Consider the following 18,724-nt stretch of genomic DNA (forward strand, 5'->3'; position numbering starts at 1 on the left):
TAATCATGGAAAAATCAGCATTATTTTCACTGATGATTAAAGTGAAGAAATCAAAGAAAAGCTTAAATCATGTTTTTATGTTATACTGTGATAAAGCAGATCTATAATAAACTCCCTGAAGCCTCAACTGGAAAGAGAAAACCATGAAACCTACTAATTTTCTTTAATGATATGACAATAAGTTTTCCTATATAATGCACATTAAATGCATGCAGATCAGAATGAGGTAAGGAAAATATTTTCATTATGAGGACTGGATTTCATTCCATACTTGAAGCTCTTCTCATAAGTCTCATTCTATTTGTTCAGACAGAAGGGCTTTTTCACATCCTCATCAAACCCGAATGTCTAGAAACAGGAACTCAGGCTTTCCTAGTTCAGGGGGATTTAAGAAGGAAACTAGGTGATGTCATGAATAAGAACCATACTGGAAGATGAAAAATAGAAAGTTAGTACCAACATAAGCCTTCCTCATGTTTGATGTGGACTCGGATAAAGCTGGCCCCCTCCCCTTTGCTCTGATGGATCATGGTCACTTGTTCTCCCGCTGCCATCCTTCACAAGTAGTTTCTGGCCACAACTCTTTCATTTCTACTCCCCTGGTCACCACTCTCACTTTGATTCCTATCATTAAATCTTTGATGCATTATCCCAAGGAAAAAAAGAAATTTTCCCTCCCCAACTCGTTCAAATATTTCACTTGCCTTATTCTTCTGGTCTGACAACCCAGGATGCAACCAACAAAATCATCATAAAATGATATAGGAGATGCAGTTACTTTATCTCTTCCACCACAAATAGGGAAGGAAGAGCTGCAAAGGGGGCCATCCCCACAGCCAGTCAACTGTAAACAAATATTTAGAAGAGCCTATCGCTAGTTCAAAACTTCATGATGGAGAGGAGTCAAGATGGTGGAGGAGGAGCAGACTGAGATGACCTCAGGTCAGAGGAGTTCAGCTAGATAGTTATCAAACCATTCCAAACACCTACAAACCCAACAGGAGATTGAAGAGAAGAAGAGCAGCAATTCTAGAAACAGAAAATTGACCACTTTCTGAAAGGTAGGACTTTCAGAGAAGTGAACCTGAAGCAATGGGAAGATAGACCACGGTGGGAGGGGCCAGTTCCCAGCAAGTGGTGGAGCAACGGAGCACAAAAGCTGAACTTTTAGAAGTCTACTCCACTGAGGGACATTGCTCGAGAGGCTAAGCAGGGCTAGAGCCCTCGTGGGGACAGTGTGGTCTCAGGTCGCACAGGGTCACAGAAGGATTGGGGTGTCTGACTGTAGCAGAGTTTGCAGGTATCAGAGCAGGGAAGCTGACTACAGAGATGGAGTCAAGGAGTGAGCTCTCAGCTTGGGGTTACCTTAAACCATGATCTACGGCACAGTCAGGCCACTGCTCTTTGAGCAGGGACTCCACAAGTGGCAGATCTGGGGAGATCCACCTTCCTGCACCAAAGAGCAGAGCAGCAGGAATCTGCAGGGTTTGGAGACGCCAAATGGGGTTGTGTTCCAGAGATAGAAATGCTTGCTCACAGGCCGGGTGACCTCAGAGTCTGGCCAGAGACCAGGGAGACAGGAGGGATTGACAGTTTTTCTCCAAGGGCGCACTGAGGAGTGGGGCCCCTGAGCTCTCAGCTTCTTCAGGCTGGAGACTGGGAGGCCACCATTTTCATTCCCATCCTCCAGAGCTCTATGGAAAGGATTCAGCGAACAAAAGCTCCCAAGAGTGAACTTGAGCAGATCACTTAGTCTGGCCCCTGGCAAGGGCGGCACAATTCCAGCTCCGGCAAAGACATTTGAGAATCACTACAACAAGCCCCTCCCCCAGAAGATCAGCAAGAACATCTGGCCAAGACCAAGCTCACTGATCAAGGAGAACAGTGGAATTCCAGAGAAGGAGAAAGCAAAACATGGAATTCATGGCTTTTTCCCCATGATTCTTTAGTCTTGCAAAGTTAATTAAATATTTTTAATTTTATTTTTTTCTTATTCTAATTTTTTTGAACTTTTCCTCTTTCCTCTTTTAACGTTTTTTTTTTAACTAGTTTATCTTAACAATACTTTTCTAAAAAAATCTTTTTAAATCTTCATTATTAGAGTCATATTTTATCCTTCATTGTATCTACTTTAGTTTTTATATACATTTGGAGTTTTTTCTTCTAAAAATTTTTGGGTTACAATTTCTTCTAATAGATCAAAATATACCCTAAATCTAGCACAGGGCTTTGTTCTAATTTCCAGCCTGAACAAATTCTCTCCACTTTCTTTTTCCAACCAACTTATCTTATCAATTCCTTTTTTAGATTTTTTTTTAATTTTCATCTTTACACTCATATTCCATCCCTTCATTGTGTTTAGCCTTATTTTTGTATATATATAACTTTTTCTTTCTTTAAAATTTTGGAAGGTAGTTTCTTCTAAGAGACCAAAATACACCCAAAATCAAGTGGGTGGCTCTGTTCTATTCACCAGTGTATGCGTGTGTGTGTATATACATATACACACACATATATATGTACATTTTTAAAATTTTTAAATATTTTTTTAAAAAAAGTACACATATATACATATATATGTATATGTGTGTGTGTGTGTGTGTATATATATATATATATATATATATATATATATATATAAAATTTAAATTTCTTTTTACCCCCTTTCTTCTCCCCCTGACTTGGGGGTCTCTTCTGATTTGGTTAGCATACATTTTTCTGGGGTCTTTGCCACCCTTTTAGTATTTTATTTGCTCTTCATATATTCTTATCTGGACAAAATGACAAGGCAGAAAAACTCACCACAAAAAAAAAAGAAAAAAAAAAAGAAGAGGCAGTACCGAAGGCTAGGGACCTAATCAATACAGACATTGGTATGGTAATATGTCAGATCTAGAGTTCAGAATGGTGATTCTCAAGGTGCTAGCTGGACTCCAAAAAGGCATGGAAGATATTAGAGAAACACTATCTGGAGAAATAAAAGCCCTTTCTGGATAAATAAAAAAACTAAAATCTAACCAAGCTGCAATTAACAAAAGCTATTAATGAGGTACAGTAAAAAATTCTCTCTTATGGTATAGAGATTAGAGATAAGTGATACCATAAAATGAAACAGTATTAGAATAATTGGAATTCCAAAAGAAGAAAAAAGAGAGAGGGGGCAGAAGGTATATTGGAGTGAATTATTGTAGAGAATTTCCCTAATATTGCAAGGGGAACAAGCATCAAAATCCAGGCGGTACAGAGAAGTCCCCTCAAAAATCAATAAAAATAGGTCCACACCCCATAGTAAAACTTACAAGTCTTAGTGACAAAGAGAAAATCCTGAAAGCAGCTCAGGACAAGAAGTCTGTAATATACAATGGTAAAAATATTAGATTGGCAGCAGACTTGTCCACAGAGACCTGGCACGCCAGAAAGAACTGGCATGATATATTCAAAGCACTAAATAAGAAAAACATGCAACCAAGAATACTATATCCAGCTAGGCAATCATTGAAAATAGAAGGAGAGATAAAAAACTTCCAGGACAAACAAAAACTAAAAAAATTTGTAAACAACAAACCAGCCCTATAGGAAATATTGAAAGGGGTCCTCTAAGCAGAGAGAGCCTAAAAGTAGTAGACCAGAAAGGAACAGACAATATACAGCAACAGTCACCTTACAGGCAATACAATGGCACTAAATCATATCTTTCAATAGTTACCCTGAATGTAAATGGGCTAAATGCCCCAATTAAAAGACAAAGGGTATAAGAATGGATTAAAAAACAAAACACATCAATATGCTGTCTGCAAGAAACTCATTTTAGACCCGAAGACACCTCCAGATTTAAAGTGAGTGGGTGGAAAACAATTTACCATGCTAATGGCCATCAGAAGAAAGCAGGGGTGGCAATCCTTATAACAGATCAATTAGATTTTAAGCCAAAGACTATAATAAGACATGAGTAAGGACACTACATCATACTCAAAGGATCTGTCTAACAAGAATATCTAACAATTTTAAATATCTATGCCCCTAACGTGGGAGCAGCCAACTATATAAACCAATTAATAACAAAATCAAACAAACACATTGACAATAATACAATAATAGTAGGGAACTTTAACACTCCTCTCACTGAAATGGACAGATCATCCAAGCAAAAGATCAACAAGGAAATAAAGGCCTTAAATGACACATTGGACCAGATGGACATCACAGATATATTCAGAATATTTCATCCCAAAGCTACAGAATACACATTCTTCTCTAGTGCACATGGAACATTCTCCAGAATAGATCACATCCTGGGTCCTAAATCAGGTCTCAATCGGTATCAAAAGATTGGGATCATTCCCTGCATATTTTCAGACTACAATGTTCTGAAGCTAGAAATCAATCATAAGAGAAAATTTGGAAAGATCCCAAATACATGGAGACTAAACAGCACCCTTCTAAAGAATGAATGGGTCAACCAGGAAATTAAAGAAGAATTGAAAAAAATTCATGGAAACAAATGATAATGAAAACACGACGGTTCAAAATCTGTGGGACACAGCAAAGGCAGTCCTGAGAGGAAAATATTTAGCGGTACAAGCCTTTCTCAAGAAACAAGAAAGGTCTCAGGTACAACCTAACTCTACACCTAAAGGATCTGGAGAAAGAACAATAAAGAAACCCTAAACCCAGCAGGAGAAGAGAAATCATAAAGATCAGAGCAGAAATCAATGAAATAGAAACCAAAAAAAAACAATAGAACAAGTCAACGAAACTAGGAGCTGGTTCTTTGAAAGAATTAATAAGATTGATAACCTCCTGGCCAGACTTATCAAAAAGAAAAGAGAAAGGACCCAAATAAATAAAATCATGAATGAGAGAGGAGCAATCACAACTAACACCAAAGAAATACAAACAATTATAAGAACATACTATGAGCAACTCTACGCAAACAAATTTGACAATCTGGAAGAAATGGATACATTTCTAGAGACATATAAACTACCATACCTGAACCAGGAAGAATTAGAAAACCTGAAAAGACCCATAACCAGTAAGGAGATTGAAACAGTCATCAAAAATCTCCAAACAAATAAAAGCCCAGGGCCAGATCGCTTCCCAGGGGAATTCTACCAAACGTTTAAAGAAGAACTAATTCCTATTCTCCTGAAACTGTTCCAAAAAATAGAAATGGAAGGAAAACTTCCAAACTAAGTTTATGAGGCCAGCATCACCTTGATCCCAAAACCAGACAAGGATCCCATCAAAAAGGAGAAGTACAGACCAATATCCTTGATGAGCACAGATGCGAAAATTCTCACCAAAATACTAGCCAATAGGATTCAATAGTACATTAAAAGGATTATTCACCATGGCCAAGTGGGATTTATTCCAGGGCTGCAAGGTTGGTTAAACATCTGCAAATCAATCAATGTGATACAATACATTAATAAAAGAAAGAACAAGAACCATATGATACTCTCAACAGATGCTGAAAGGGCATTTGACAAAGTACAGTATCCTTTCTCAATTAAAACTCTTCAAAGTGTAGGGATAGAGGGCACATACTTCAATATCACCAAAGCCATCTATGAAACACCCACTGTGAATATCATTCTCAATGGAGAAAAACTGAGAACTTTTCTGCTAAGATTGGGAACACAGCAGGGATGTCTCTTATCACCACTGCTATTCAACATAGTACTAGAAGTCCTAGCCTCAGCAATCAGACAACAAAAAGAAATAAAAGGCATCCAAAGCAGCAAAGAAGTCAAACTATCATTCTTTGCAGATGATATGATACTTTATGTGGATAACTCAAAAGACTCCACTCCAAATCTGCAAGAACTTGTACAGGAATTCAGTAAAGTGTCAAGATATAAAATCAATGTACCAAAATCAGTTGCATTTCTATACACCAAAGTGAGACAAAAGAAAGAGAAATTAGTGAGTCAATCCAATTTTAATTGTACCTCAAACCATAAGATACCTAGGAACAAACCTAACCAAAGAGGCAAAGAATCTGTACTCAGAAAACTATAAAGTACTCATGAAAGAAATTGAGGAAGACAAAAAGAAATGGAAAAATGTTCCATGCTCATGGATTGGAAGAACAAATATTGTAAAAATGTCTATGCTCCCTAAAGCAATCTACACATTTAATGCAATCCCTATCAAAATCCCATCCATTTTTTTCAAAGAAATGGAACAAATAATCCTAAAATTTACATGGAATCAGAAAAGAACTCTAATAGCCAGGGGAATGTTGAAAAAGAAAGCCAAAGGTGGTGGCACCACAATTTTGGACTTCAAGCTCTATTACAAAGCTGTCATCATCAAGACTGTATGGTACTGGCACAAAAACAGACAAAAAGATCAATGGAACAGAATAGAGAGCCCAGCAATAGACCCTCAACTCTATGGTCAACTAATCTCTGACAAAGCAGGAAAGAATGTCCAATGGAAAAAAGGCAGTCTCTTCAACAAATGGTGTTAGGAAAATTGGACGGCCACATGCAGAAAGATGAAACTGGACCATTTCCTTACACCACACATGAAAATAGACTCAAAATGGATGAAAGACCTCAATGTGAGAAAGGAATCCATCAAAATCCTTAAGGAGAACACAGGCAGCAACCTCTTTGACCTCAAATGCAGCAACTTCTTCCTAGACACGTTGCCAAAGGCAAGGGAAGCAAGGACAAAAATGAACTACTGGGACTTTGTCAAGATCAAAAGCTTTTGCACAGCAAAGGAAACAGTCAACAAAACCAAAAGACAACTGACAGAATGGGAGAATATATTTGCAGATGACATATCAGATAAAGGGCTAGTGTCCAAAATCTATAAAGAACTCATCAAACTCAACACCTGAAGAACAAATGATCCAATCAAGAAAGGGGCAGAGGACATGAACAGACATTTATGCAAAGAAGACATCCAGATGGCCAACAGACACATGAAAAAGTGCTCCACATCCCTTGGCATCAGGGAAATATAAATCAAAACCACAATGAGATACCACCTCACACCAGTCAGAATGGCTACAATTAACAAGTCAGGAAACAGATGCTGGCGAGGAAAAAGGGGAACCCTTCTATACTTTTGGTGGGAATGCAAGCTGGTGAAGCCACTCTGGAAAACAGCATGGAGTTTCCTCAAAATGTTGAAAATAGAGCTACCCTACAACCCAGCAATCACACTACTGGGTATTTACCTTGAAGGTACAAATGTAGTGATCCGCAGGGGCACGTGCACCCGAATGTTTATAGCAGCAAAGTCCACAATAGCCCAACTATGGAAAGAACCTAGATGTCCATCAACAGATGAATGGATAAAGAAGATGTGGTGTATATATACAATGGAATACTATGCAGCCATCAAAAGAAATGAAATCTTGCCATTTGCAACAACGTGGATGGAACTAGAGGGTATTATGCTGACTGAAATCAGTCAGTCAGAGAAAGACAATTATCATATAATCTCCCTGATATGAGGAATTTGAGAAGCAAGTTGGGGGTGTAGGGAAGGAAAAAAATGAAACAAGATGGGATTGAGAGGGAGACAAACTATAAGAGACTCTTAATTTCACCAAAACAAACTGAGGGTTGCTGAGGGGAGGGGGGTATTGAGAGGGTGGTTGGGTTATGGACATTGAGGAGGGTATGTGCTATGGTGAGTGCTGTGAAGTGTTTAAGCCTGACGATTCACAGGCCTGTACCCCTGGGGGAAATAATACATTATGTGTTGATAAAAAAAAATCAACTTCATTACAATAATTCCACCAATGTGGGAATGTCTAAATCACATGTGATGTAGCCACATTTATGCATCATTTAAAATGACCGAGGTGCATTTTTATGTATGAAAATGAATAAACCTCCAAGACAATTATGGAGTGAAAGAAGAGTTGGAGAATGACAGCACTTACTACAGTAAAAGTTTCATGAGGGCAAGGATCTTTGCTTTATTTAGGATTCAACTGCCAGCACCTAGAAGTGTTTCAGGATAGAGCAGACACTTCACATTTGCTGAATATTGAATCATTATTCACGGAGCAACACACAAATATGTTCACATAAAATAATATTAGATATTCTCTATGGATTTACTATATGTAAATAAAAATAGGTATTCATATGTAGTAAACATATACATATATTTCTATTATTTATTTATTTAAATATATTTATGTTTAAGATATTTCTATTTACATTTAAATATATAAATATATTATATAAGTGAAATTTTATATTATTTATATATTTTGAATTATGTATATCTCTCTAAAAATACAAACATATATGTATAAGTATATATGTACATACATACATATATAGAAAAGGGGAAATTACACACACATATATATAAAGAAAAAGTAAGAAAAATGATCTCATACACACAATTCTATCTGGGGAGGTAGGGATTTAGAGATTGGTGTGGGTTGTCAAATGGAAGTTAGCGCTACTTATAAGGTTTTAATTATTTTTAAAGGAAAATATGTGTAATTATTACTTGTAAAATTAAAAGTTCTATGGCATCATTCTTGCTAAACTATGTGGATGTTACAGCCATATGTGACATATAAGAAACTTAAAAAATCCTTTTTGTTACAAAAATTTTGTTTGTTACAAAAATCCTACCGGCAGCACAGAGCAAATTTGGGGTCTGTCTTGATAATACACTTCCCAGATTTCTGTGCCTGTTACCACAAAGCCAGCTGTGGTTGGCTCCCCAACTCCTTTCCTGCTCTTTCCTAATGTGGAATGAGCCCTGGGAGAAGGGAAGGTAGGAACAAGCACATTTCAGAGTGGCCTACTTCATTCTCCTCGCTCTCTCACTGTGCCTCTGTCCGTCTCCCTTTGGCTAGCATGCTGCTTTCCAGGCTTCTGGAAAATGGGACCTTACCTCTAAGTACCCTGTCCATGCATGCAGCTTCCTCAGATTACCTCCATTTATCTTAGCTAAGAAAAGAGGTGACCAAATGAAACACACTAAGGTAGATTGATAGATATTCCTAGCTTAACCTTCTTAAGGTTTTTATCCCATTTACCCCAATGAAACTGAAACTAACAAAATTTCAAGCTTAAGAGAGTAGGAGGATATTTGGGGCAGAGCATTTCTAGCCCCCACCAGAGGTCTCTACTGTTAGGGACATGGAAAGGAGAGAGAGTTCTTTTGAGAATCCAGGCTGCAGCAGGGACCGGCTGACCATCTTGCATCTTAACATTTGGCAGATTTGAGTTGTGACAGTCAGTGACACAGACTGATGGGAATTCCCCTCTGTGGACAAGATACCATCCCTAGCACTGTCACCTACTGCACCTGGTAAAAAATGGTGTTTTCAATCCTGAAGTCAATCTTCTGTCCCACAAAACTGTCCCAGGAAAGTGGTTAATTGAACACAGAAGCAATGAGTCTGGGATAATGAGGTCCTGTGGGCTCTGTTTGCTAATGGCAAAAACTGATTATTTCACCCAGCATATGTAATTAAAATGGAAGGGGTAATGAGCAATGAAGTTATGAAATGAATACGCTAACCAATTAGGTTTTTACTTCTCCTTAAATTTTTTTTTTAAAGAGCCTATCTATTGTATATCCAAGCTAACATAATGAGCTTAACAAACCTTTATGAGCTTGTAGAGAGCAATAGACCACTAAATCCTGTCTATCTCCCTGTAGGGCATTACCAAAAACCATCTTGGGCCTTGGTGAGAAAAATCTCTCTCTCTCTTTCTCTCTCTCTTTCACACACACACACACACACACACACAGCAGAAGATCATTTTTCCATGATCTCATACATATCAAATATTGTTTGGCTCCTGCTTGTGTTCACAGAATAAAGTGGGTCACAGGAATTTACTGAGATCATAAGGGCCAGATAAATGCTAGAGGACAGCAACCCAGTAGATGCCAGATTTAACAGAGTGGAACAAAATTGAAATTTAACCTATGAGTCAGTAAATCAACCATTTAGATAGTTCTGGACCAGTAAATATGGCAGGACATTTGCTTAATTTAGTATGGACTAAGAAGACTAGACTAGGACAGGATATACTAGAAAACGACAAAGGACAAAAGAGTTGGTGTGCATGCCATGTGTTTTATGTGTGAGTGTGGTGTGTGTGTGTGGGTACACAGTGTATTGTGTGAGTGTCTGCAGTGTGTGTGCATGAAAGTATATGTACACACACATGTATTTGCATAGCTGTGATTGACAGAATGATCTAGTCACCCCGTGTTATTTGAGTTAAGTGATGAGCATTGCAGACTAATAGTTTAAAAGGCTCAATTTCTCTTTCTCATATCAGTGACTGTAAAATTCTAAGGTGACATATCTCAGTGTGAGTTTTACTGTAATATGGGAGAATGACTGAGCAATGTGGGACTTGAAATATGAAGTACTATGCTACAGTCTTGTAAGAAGAATATGCCAGGCATTCGCTTGTGATTGCAAATATAAATTTCTAGTGAAAGAAAAAGAAAAAGAAAAAGATACCATGCCTACATTCAAAATCCAGATGGTGCTTAAAGTCAATTAGATCACATTTAGAAATGAGACCTGAAGGCCACGCCCACCGCTACATGGCACTTCTTGGAATAACCATTGTCGGACTCCCACTAAACTCTTGTGAGTAAAGTAATGCACTTGTTGCAAAACATCGCTCAAACCATCCACATGGTCAATGTTGAGCTCTAGAGAAATAAACCTCTTAAAAAGGGATTTGTAAACTCAGCTAAACCGCACAACTGGTGAGGGGAACCTGGCAATGAGATAATTTCCATCATGCAGTGAATGGGAAGGCTACAATGTTAAATGTTAATATCCCCTATTTATACTTTTCACCTTCACAGAAGCTATGGCATCATGCACAGAACTGAGCTACGAAAGCTTCTAAGTGTGGCTGCCTTGAGAATTTCAGAAATATCCACAGGTTATCCTCACTGTATGGTTGGTCAAGTTAGAGTGGGAGTACTGGAAGAAAGTACTATCTATGATAGCTCTACTTTGGCTTTTCAGCTTAAGGAAACTAGGCTCAGAGTATTTCTGGGCATCTGAAAAACTTCCAATAGAAATAAGCTACATTATTAATGAGAGCATTGGTTATAAACCTCATTTCCAAAAATAACCGTATACTAATCACTGGGCTCTAGGAACACACTGTCAACAAGATACAGAGTTTATCATGCCATGGTTTGAGCCAGTACTGGTCACTGACAATAAATCTGAAGAATAAATAGCTGGGTAGAGTAGCTTTGGATGAACTCTACATGGAGCAAAAAATGTTCCTGGGAAACACTGCCCAGCAGGTGCTCTAGACAGTGCAAGCCTCCTGTGAGGTACTGACAGGCATTCTCAGAGAAGACAGCATTCTCTGTCTTCCTGCTAGGATCACAAACTGGGAATTCCACCAGTCTAGAAAGTGGTACCTGTAGGACAAAGGATAAAAAACTGCAGTGTTTGGTGCTAGCATGAAGATCAACTCCGCCCCCTCCCATGTCCCCACACCCCCACCAACACAAGAACCCTGCAGGAGTCCTGCATGCCCATGGACCCACACAGATCTCCTATTCCTCTTCTGGAGTGGTTCCTTAAAGGCTGTCTGGGAACACTTATACCAAGGAAACATCACAACAAAGAAAAGGGCCAGGGGTAGTGTTGTCAGGTAAAATACAATATTGCCCAGTGACATCTGAATTTAAGATAAACACCAAACTTAATGTTTTCGTATAAGCGGGTCCCATTCACTATTTGGGACACATTTACACTAAAATATCATGCATTATTTACTCCAAAATCTGGAAATCCCAGCCAGAAGCACACCTCTTCTAGCGGTTTTGGGACAGTACTCAACACAAGCTTATGAGGTTCAAGATATTCAGAAAATGGATGGCTGTAGGAGTCCCAAGAAATCGCTGTTCATCAAAATGAAGTAGAATAACTGAAAGCGAAAAATTTACCAGAGCCACAGAAGCATCACTAGAAATCAAGCAATCGGAAGGGGAGGTGAATCATGAGAGACTATGGACTCTGAAAAACAATCTGAGGGTTTTGAAGGGGCGGGGGGTGGGCAGTTGGGGGAACCAGGCGGTGGGTATTGGAGAGGGCACGGATTGCATGAAGCACTGGGTGTGGTGCAAAAACACGAATACTGTTACGCTGAAAATAAATTTTAAAAATTTAAGAAAAATAAAACCACCATGTCTAATAGAAAAAAAAAAAAGAAAGAAATTAGGGAATCGGAAGATCAGCCTGAAATGCAGCTGGAGGGCATGACGTAGTTAGTGTTTCTGTGCAAAACTTTCTGGTTGAGGGAGGTTAAGAGGTAGAGTAACAGGTGACAAAAAGCTTTTCAAATGATGACTCAGGGTCTAATCAAAAGACAAACTTCATGTGTACAGTGGAGAAAGGTTCATTGTTTCCCAGGTGTTCTTTGTAACCACACCTGCTCTGCTCCTCAATCTATAGACTAATTGTAGTAAATATCAATGACAACCATAAACATGACAACTTAACTCAAGTAGGAGCAGAGTGGTAGATTCTGGTTTGGGTTGTCAGAGCAATTGATAGATGTTTTACAAAGTTCATTTCTTATGCTACAAATAAAGTCAGGGTTCACCTATCACATTTTCAAAATACATTCCCTGCTGAATACAGTGACAGAAACTATTTCCATCTTTGTTGGTATAAATCCCAGAAAACCATACTTAAAAAAGGAAGAGCTGGTGCATTCTCAAACTCCATGGTCAAGGCAAATGCTGTAGTTCTGTGCAATTACTGTCTCTCATTGCAAGAGGAAGTCTGATTATATGATGGCCAGAGGGAAATGGCAGAGTTAACTTTGTCGGATGGGAGGCATAGAGATTCTCAGCCCTGTGCCTGACCCAAATCAAGCAGACCAGAAAAAGGATCTTCTTGATTCAATTCTATTTCTCTTGCTTTAGTGTCTGTTACCTCCAGAGGGGGCTCTGTGGAGGCCTCCGAACACAAGGCCTATTTAGGAGCCTACAATTTAGGAAATGCAATACCAAAATTCTAAGTATCTGACTTAGGAATGACTCCTATCTACAAAGCCACAGAACTAGCATTGATGCAAGCGTCCCCATCACTAGGAGAGTGGCTGCTACTGCTGGAATCACCCAGGACTCCTTCAAGAGAAGAATGTGTGGGAGATGTACAAACTACTCCCCATGATGTGAGGAAAACTCTATCAGAGAATTTCCAGTCCCTTTCCAAGCTTTCCCATGCTGCACCTTTGTCCTAAGCTCACAGGGTCCTGTGTATTTCTCTGGAAGTGGAATGTTCCAGAAGCCAGCTGATCTTTCGCCCCAACCCTCATTCCAAAACATCATCCGGGAAGAGTTCATGTCAAAGGAAATCATCAGAAGCATATCATTTAAAAACCAATAAGAGACTGAATCTGCCACACTTCCCAGGCCTGAAGCCTCAAGGATAATCAATCCTGCCATGACTTCTATCCCTATCATCTTTGGCCACCCACAAAATGCAAGCCCCTGCAGGCAATTGTCATCTCACTTATTATTCTTTACTTCCTTACCTTACCTCAATGTCATTCTACCCATTCCCCCTTCCACTGCTGGCCTCCCTGCGAACCTGTCCGACTCTGCTCTCTGGACCCCACATTCATTGTAGATTAAGCTCTCCCATGTGCTCATCATTTTTATGGAATACCCCCTTCAGCTTTTTCTTTTTAGTGAAAACTGACCTTTCCTTCGAGGATACTGACTTATCTGAAGTCCTCTCAAGTGGAGGATGTTCATTCTACTCTAGTGTAAACACTGGAAGGGCCAGAGACAGTGTGGCCTTTTTCTGAGGCAACAGTACCATTTCAAAATCACTATTTTTAACATCAAGGCTCAGATCTTTCCTCCTCTGTGATTTGTGCCATTTGGTCCTGCTACCCACTCTCTCTGATGCTGCAACTTAAGGTATATATCAGTCTAAAGAGTGAACAAACCACACAGCTACCCTAAGCAGAACTTGGGCTCCTGGCTCATAGTTTTCCTTTCCATCCCATTTCCTGCCAATATCCTAAATGACTTCAACACCCACAAAGAAACTCCATTTAACAATGCTAGCCTCAAAATTCTTTCACTTCCAATGATCTCTGTGACTATTTCTGCCTCACTTCCTCTCCTCCCACTCTTCAATCTGGTACAGTGAGCTTTCTGCTCCCTCACTCTTTGAAAGTGCTTTGGCAAAAGTCACTGATCACTTCCCATCCAAATCCAATCAACTGTGCAGTTCTCATCTAACTTGACCTCTCTGCAACATCCAACACTGTTAACCACATCCAGCTCCTTGGAACACAAACTCTGCTGGGGCTTCTGAGATCTCACTCTCTCTTGACCTCACTTGTCTTTCACAGTTCTGCTTTGCTGGTTATTTTGCTTCAGCCCACCCCATTAATGTAGGGAATCTTAAGTGTTCTGCCTTTGGCCCTTTTGTCTTCTTTTTCCTTGCTACCAATTTCTGGACCACCTAATCCACTCTCATGGCTACAAGTCAGCGATCCAAGTCCCTAACCCCTTGCCTTGAGCCCTGAAACTGCATATTTACCAGCTTAGACACTCCCATTTCATACTCCTTCTCAACGTATTCATAATTAAATGAATAGACCCTCCTTCCAACCTGCTTCCCTTCATGGCTCATGGTCTTGGTAACCTGGGAGTCATCCCAGATTGTTCATCTCACCCCCATTTCAACCAGTCATAGCCAGTTCTCCTTCCTATGTATCCCTAATACTTTTCTCATCTTTTCAATCCCTACTGTGGTTTGATCCAGGCTCTTATCATTTCTGACCTTGGCTAGTACTACAATAGTCTTCATTCTACCTTCCCCCTAGTTCCCAGTTTACTCAGCACATTGCCGTCAATGATCTTTCCTTAACAGAAATAAGATCATGTTACTTTCCTATTAAAAAGCTATAATGGATTGCTACGACATGGATGGAACCAGAGGGTATTATGCTAAGCGAAATAAGTCAATCAGAGAAAGACAATTATCATATGATCTCTCTGATATAAGGAATTTGAGAGGCAGGGCAGGAGGTCATGGGGGAGAGGGAGGGAAAAAAATGAAACAATATGGGATTTGGAGGGAGACAAACCATAAGAGACACTTAATCTCATGAAACAAACTGAGGGTTGCCAGGGTGTGGGGGGGGTATAGGCTGGCTGGGTTATGGATAATGGGGAGGGTATGTACTATTGTGAATGTTGTGAATTGTGTAAGACTGATGATTCACAGACCTGTACTTCTGGGGCAAATAATACATTATATGTTAATTAAAAATAAGCTATAATGGGGGCACCTGGGTGGCTTAGTCAGTGAAGTTTCTGCCTTTGGCTCAGGTCATGATCCCAAGGTCCTGCGATCAAGCCTTGTGTCAGGCTCCCCACTCGGTGGGGACCACTCATACTCTCTCTCTAATATAAATAAATAAAAATATTTTTTTTAAAGCTATATAATCTTTTTTTTATATAAAGCTCCTAGCTGCCAGGACAATTAAGTTTTAAATTTAGAAGCATGGCTTTTAAGCTTCTCATGAGCTCCTCCTTCTTTATCTTTAGTTCTTGGTAAACATGATCCTATTCACACAAACCTTACGGTCTGGCCAAACCAAAAGCTTGAACATCACAAGCATACTATGTTCCACACCTCCATGCTGTTGCTTGAGAAGTTTCCAAGGTGCTCTTGTCTTTTCCTTCCCCCTCTATTCATTTTGCTAGACATAATTGTGAATTCTTTAAAGATTTTTTCAAGTACCACTTCTTCCATACAAGTTTTCCTGAAGCTACCCAAAAAGAGTTGACCATTCCTCTTCCACATCCCATGGCACTCTCTGTGCATGTTCACTACAGGTCCTCTTCTGGATTGTAAATAGGTACTGGGGCTCATTCACCTAGCATAATAACTGGTACATAGCTTCAAGTCAATGTTTATTAAATGAATTAATAAGAACCACTGCTCCTGACGCTAAGAATAGTCCTTCATGTTTCCCAGAGCCTCTGTAGCAGAATACCTCATATTCTCCACATCATCTAGAATAGCATCTGCTGCCAGAGTGAAAGGGCATGTGTTTTTGACACCTGAAGTAGGAATGTAGAATAACAATGCTAAAAACAGTGATTGGATAAAACAATTATATTTATTTTTTTGTGTGTTTTATAAAGCAAATACACAATTGGTGAAAAAGTAATGTTTTATTGCCAAAGTCTGGGTAAGACTTTGTATGGATATGCATGTGTGCACATGCATGCATGTGTGTGTGTGTGTGTGTGTGTGTGTGTGTGAGAGAGAGAGAGAGAGCAAGATTCTGTTCCTCTGCTGCCAGAGTGAAAGGGCATGTGTTTTTGACACCTGAAGTAGGAATGTAGATTAACAATGCTAAAAACAGTGATTGGATAAAACAATTATATTTATTTAGCTTTATGAGTCATACAACTATAGAGTGACATTATGAGCTGTAAGTAACATAATTCAGCAAATTAAGCACTACATTGGTATTTTGGATATCCTAGAAAACTTACTATCTTTGGTGGATACTGTGATGTGCCCTCCAGATACCCCTTCAAGAATGAAGAACTTCAAGAATAAAACATCTAGAAATAAATTTAACCAAGGAGCTGAAAGACCTATATATAGAAATCTAACAAGACATTAATGAAAGAAATTGAAGAACACTCAAATAATGAAAGAAATTGAAGAACACACAGCCTAGTTCATTGACTAGAAAAATCAACATTGTTAAAATGTTCATGCTATTCAAAGCAATCTACATATTAATGCAATCCATATCAAAATTCCAATGGAATTGTGCTAAGAAATAAACTGACTTCGTCAAGATAAAAAAACTTATGCACAGCTAAGGAAACAGTCAACAAAACTTAAAAGCAACTTATGGAATGAGAGAAGATATTTGCAAATGACATATAGATAAAGGGCTCATCATATCCATGATCTATAAAGAATTTATCAAACTCAACACCCTAAAAACAAATAATCCAGTCAAGAAATGGGCAGAAGACCTGAACAAACATTTCTGCAAATACATACAAATGGCCAACAGACACATGAAAAAATACTCCATATAACTTGTCATCAGGGAAATACAAATCAAAACCACAATGAGATACCCTTATACCAGTCAGAATGGCTAAAATTAGTAAGCCAGGAAACAAAAAATGCTGGCGAGAATGTGGAGAAAGGGGAACCCTCCTACACTGTTGGTAGGAATGCAAGCTGGTACAGCCACTCTGGAAAACAGTATGGAGGTTCCTCAAAAAGTTGAAAATAAAGCTACTCTGCAACCCAGCAATTGTACTACTAGCTATTTACCCCAAAGATACAAAGGTATTGATCTGAAGGGTCACCTGTGCCCCAATGTTTATAGCAACAACGTCCCCAATAGCAAAACTGTGGAAAGAGGCGAGATGTCCATCGACAGATGAATGGATAAGAAAGATGTGGTATATATATACAATGGAATATTGCTTAGCCATCAGAAGGATGAACACTTACCATTTACAATGACATGCATGGAATTATAGGGTATTACGCTAAGAGAAATAAGTCATTCAGAGAAAGACAGTTATCATATGGTTTCACTTATATATGGAATATAAGAAACAGTGCAGAGGATCATAGGGGAAGGAAGGGAAAACTGAATGTGAAGTCATTGGAGAGGGAGAAAAACCATGAGAGACTCTTAATTATAGGAAACAAACTGAGGGTTGCTAGAGGGAACTTGGGTGGGGGGATGGGGTAATTGGGTGATGGGCTTTAAGGAGAGCACATGACCCAGACCACTGTGTGTTACATGCAACTGATGAATTATGGAACTCTGAATATGAAACTAATGTTGTCCTCTATGTTGCCTAATTGAATTTAAATAAAAATAAAATTAAAAAACTAAACAGTCATAAAATTTATGGAATCACACACACACACACACACACACACCCACACACACATGCCAAAGCAATATTAAGAAGGAAAACAAAGCTAGAGGCATTGTGCTCCCCAATTTCACACTATATTGCAAGCTATAATAATGAAAACAATGTGATATCAGAATAAAAACAGATATATAGATCAATGGAATAGAATAAAGATTCTAGAAACAAACCCATACATACATGGCCAATTAATTAATGACAAAGGAGACAAGAATATGGAATGGGTAAAGGACAGTCTTTTTAATAAATGGTGCTGGGAAAACTGAACAGCTACATAAAGTAGAATGAAACTGGACTGCTATCTTATAAGGTACACAAAAATTAACCCAAAATTGATTAAAGATTTGAACATAAGACCTGAAACCATAAAACTCCTAGAAGGCAGTAAGAATTTATGAATCTGACATCAAGAGCAGAAATAAACAAGTAGGACTATATCTTACTAAAAAAGCTTTTGCACAGCAAAGGAAACAATCAACAAAATGAAAAGGGAAACCACTGATTGGGAGAAGGTATTTACAAATCATATATCTGACAAGGGGCTAATATTCAAAATATAAAGAACCCATGCAACTCAAAATGAAACAAAACTACAGCAACAAAAAACCCTCAACAACCCAGTTAATAAAGAGCAGAAGATCTGAATAGACGTTTTTCCAAAGAAGACATATAGAGAGTCAACAGGCACATGAAAAGATGCTTATCCTCTTTAATCATTAGGGAAATGCAAATCAAAAGCATAATGAGGTTTTGCCTT

At 38.7% G+C, this 18,724-nt stretch overlaps 1 protein-coding gene and 1 long non-coding RNA gene across 6 annotated transcripts in view; both read right to left on the reverse strand.

The window, feature by feature from the left end:
• Positions 1-18,724, reverse strand: part of KIF6 (kinesin family member 6) — a 505,895-nt gene that overhangs the window by 197,584 nt on the left and 289,587 nt on the right. The gene's annotated exons all lie outside the window — the stretch shown is intronic.
• LOC116588585 lies at positions 1,074-17,906 on the reverse strand. The gene is made up of 3 exons (XR_004285009.1): positions 17,816-17,906; positions 16,873-16,874; positions 1,074-1,084 (listed from the first exon to the last, which is right to left on the reverse strand). It is a non-coding gene; the product is annotated as an uncharacterized LOC116588585 (long non-coding RNA).

Source organism: Mustela erminea, chromosome 4 (assembly GCF_009829155.1).
Source record: "Mustela erminea isolate mMusErm1 chromosome 4, mMusErm1.Pri, whole genome shotgun sequence".
Taxonomy (NCBI): domain Eukaryota; kingdom Metazoa; phylum Chordata; class Mammalia; order Carnivora; family Mustelidae; genus Mustela; species Mustela erminea.